The sequence below is a fragment of the Trichosurus vulpecula genome, chromosome 7, assembly GCF_011100635.1.
Source record: "Trichosurus vulpecula isolate mTriVul1 chromosome 7, mTriVul1.pri, whole genome shotgun sequence".
Lineage (NCBI taxonomy): Eukaryota > Metazoa > Chordata > Mammalia > Diprotodontia > Phalangeridae > Trichosurus > Trichosurus vulpecula.
The window spans coordinates 219239163-219243069 of record NC_050579.1 but is presented as its reverse complement, the minus strand read 5'-3'; the positions used below and the strand labels follow the sequence as shown (position 1 = coordinate 219243069).

Genomic DNA, 3907 nt, shown 5'->3' with positions numbered 1-3907 from the left:
AATTCTGGAGAGGCATAGGTCTGAAGGTCTGAAGGACCTCTGACATGGAGGTGGAGGCTGGCTTGGAGCCCATGTGGATGCAACACCATGGCGAGACTTGGTGCTGGTGACAGAAGCAGCAGCAACTTCAGTAGCTCTTAAGCCAGAGATGGTAAGGAGATCTGGCAATTACAGCAAAAAGCAATTAAAGGGGACCTGTATGCTAGCATTAGATGTACAAATAGATAGGCAACTCAAGTTGCTATTCCCACTTCCAGGAAAAAATCCCAGGACAAAGAGGAGCACTTTTGGTCATAAGGGGGGAAAGGTCGTGAGGAACAATTTCAATTGCAATCCCAAAGGATCAGTTCCTTTCTGAGTAAGGACCAGAGGTCAGACCAAGATAGTAGTAACCATATCTTTAACAGCATCAAAACATCTTAGAAGCACCAAAACCCATAGAAACGGCTCTGAAAAGAGCTGTGAAAAGATCCTGAAGCTTGGGACAGTGCCCCTCACTACCCCATGCCGGGAACATCATAAAAAATAAATTTGGCCAAATGGCAAAAGAGGTACAAAACTTCACTGATGAAAATAAATCCTTAAAGAAAACAAAATTGGGAGTTGACGCCGGGACCTGCTTGCTGCTGCTGCCACCGCCACCGCCTGGGTGATGCTCTACGGCGGGAGTTTCGGCCAAGCGCTGGTACTTAACCGAGAACAGCTGGAAAAGAGCCGGTCCTGTGGCGCCGGCATCGACCCGGACAAAGAACTCTCTTGCCGGCATCAAGCATCCAATCTGCTTCAGGACATGGGGCAGCGTCTCAGTACCTTCCAACTGACTATCAACACTGCCATTGTGTACATGCACCGATTCTACATGGTCCAGTCATTTACACAGTTTTATAGGAATGAAAGTATGGTTTTACAAAGCATAAAGGGATACTGTATAGATGGAGTTGGGAACAGGAACTGGCATTTATTAAGCACTTACTGTGTGTCAGGCACTTGCTAAGTGCTTTACAAATATCTCATTTGATGGAGAAGTGTAAACAATTGGTACTTTCTGTACCTGATCTTATTTATTTAACCTATACATGATTTGGAAAAGGAGTACATAATGGTATTTCCAATGCAGTTACAATTCAACAGACACTAAGCTTTTACTAGGTCATGTTAAAGCTTGAAAGAGGTAAATTTGAGACGTGCTGCTTTGCACAACGTTTAGTAAATTTGGGGAACTTAGAGATTGATAGAGATAGTAGACACTAAAAGTGTAGAGAGAGATAAGGAGATAGGGACTGAACCTATGATTTCATTGATACAAAGAACTCTTGTGAGTAAACCCCTGATTTAGTCTGGCAGCTCAGCACCTTCTCTGCAACTTAAAATACTTTTAGACAGTTGCCTAGTGTACTGAGAGGTTAAGTGACTTCCTCAAGGTCACACAGCCATTGTGTATCAAAGGCAGGACTTGAATCAGGTCTTCTTGATCGCAAGGCTAGCTCTATCCACTACCCCAAGAATGTGAATAGATTTTTTGGGGGGTTGACCATTTAATCGACATCATTTTGAAAACATCAGCCAGATTTATACAATAGCCGGGCTCCTTCCTCATCACAAACTTCACTCATTTGGGTTTCTCAGAGGTTGCAAGTCACAACCCAGATCTCACAAAGCGTAGAGCCACAATGAGGGAAAGCAACTGGACTGCTCGGGGTGGCCATGGGGGGTTCCAAGGAACTGTTCTGGGTATAGGGAGTGTGATTAAAATGAACTCAATAAAATAAGACCTACAAAGAGGAAGGGAGGGATCAGGAGTGTGCACCACTCACTAACTTTCTGTTTTAAAGAGAAACTGAGGATTTGGGAGAGATTTGGGCAAGTAAAGAACACATCCTTTAAGGTAGATTGAAGCAGTGATTTTTAAAACAAAGAAATCAGAACTAGAACATCTTAAATTTTCAATCCTTTCTTACAGGTTTACCTAGACCACTTTTGATTGAGAAAACTGTAGAAAATTAGTAACTGCCGCAAGTTAACGCCAGGAGGTCAATTTTCCAAAGCGTCCTGGTTGGGGGTGTTGGAAATGCACTTCCCCGGGTCTGTGCTCACCCTGGCTGGAATCAATCACGGAAGATTTAGTCCGCGGGTCACTTTTCCCCATATTTCTTGGTAAATTCTTTAGTGTTTTTACAGAATTTTTTTATGGTCCTTAGAGTACTCCTCAGCTAGGTCAGCCTGAAGGGGATGCTTAGGTTGGGGGTCGTTCACCAGTGATATGAAGGACTGGATGATTTGGTCAGTTTTGGTTGCTGGCTTCCAGTTTTCAACACTAATTAATGGCAGGCAGACCTGCCCTTTTTCATCGATGTTAGGGTGCTAAATCTTTGTTTTAAAAGTGATCTTAGGTGGTTTGAATGAATATTCTGCTGGGAAGTTGATTTCAATTCTGAAGCCTCGCTTGTCACATGGAGAGTTGTCAGGAATTATAAGCCCTTGCAAATTCAATAAATTAGCTTCATCGACCTGGATGTTACGGAAGTTTTTCATCCCACACTTGTGGATTTCTTCCGGCTCCTTCATCAGCCTCCTGCTGGCCACCATCTTGGGTCTGGTGCTTCTGCTGTCCCACCAAGAATGTAAATAGATTTGAAATGAGTTCAAGTAAATTTCAGATACTCAGAACAATTTATAGAAGACTAGGATGTTTAGGATATAGCATTAAACTTTTTAGTTTAACGTCAGGGAGGATGTAATTGATTGTAATAAAAAACTGAGTTTGAATCATACCTCACACACTTCATAGATCTTTAAGATCTCTCTAAGCCTCAGTTTTCTCACCTACAAAGTGGGAATAATAATAGCCCCTACCATGTAGGTTTCTTAATGTGTATCAAATAAGGTGTTATCCATGCATATACACATACACCCCACAATATAAGTATTATTCATATCACTGTAATAACTTAACACCACTATCAAAGACAGAATACTGGGCTAGGCAAACTTGGGTCCGTGGAGCTCAAGTAATATTGGTGACAGTTCTTGTGTTCTTAAATTTTGAGGTAACCTGGAGAAAGGGCTGTGGGTGAGGCAAAATCAGGGTTGGGAATCATTGTATGGATAACTGGATTAATTTGCTGGTTTTGAACATTTGAAGTATCCACTTTGAAAAAGATTTAAGCAGATGTTATATTAGCACCTAGTATGGGTGTTCACTTTGATGTAGTCAGAATGAAAGTATTAAAATTGGAAAACCTAAAGCTTTTTAAAGAGACAAGAGCTGCTTTGGTCATTCACAGGGTTCTTTAAGTCCTGTCCCATCTCAGTGTGCAGGCTATCTTGTATGATTTGAAGCCTACCATGAAATATGAAATCATTATGTTCACTGTATATACAAAAATACACAATTTGACAGTAGATATATTATGGCTAAATTTCAAAAAATATACAACTTCATAATGGTACGTTTTTTTGGTTTAATAAGTTGGATTCATGATAAATGATGGTTTTAGAAGAATAAAAATTATAGACACCCCAGAGGACAATAGAAAGATGCATACTTTTTCTTTTTTTGGGGAGGAATCACTATCAATTTTCCCTCTAAATAAGCTCCCTCCCCACAAAAAAGCTGTTTTACACAAGCATAGTCAAACAAAACATCTGCACACCTCTAGCAGTCCATTCTGTTGATGCATATTCTGATTCAGGACTGGTCTTCTGAAGCTGGTATTGTTCATTGCATTGATCAAACATCTTAGTCCTTCAAAGCTCTGGCAAAGAAGAAGGGGCACTAGACCTGGAGTAAGGAAGATCTGAGTTCAAAACCAGCCTTAGATACTAACTAACTTGTTGACCCTGGGCAAGTCAATGAGCTTTGCCTCAGTTTCCTCAGCTTTAAAGTAGAGAAAAATAACACCTGCCT

General features: G+C 41.0%; 1 pseudogene; it reads right to left on the bottom strand.

Annotated features, from left to right (window-relative positions):
• Positions 1-2132: 2132 nt before the first annotated feature.
• LOC118855878 lies at positions 2133-2586 on the bottom strand (annotated as a pseudogene).
• Between the last annotated feature and the right edge of the window lie 1321 nt (positions 2587-3907).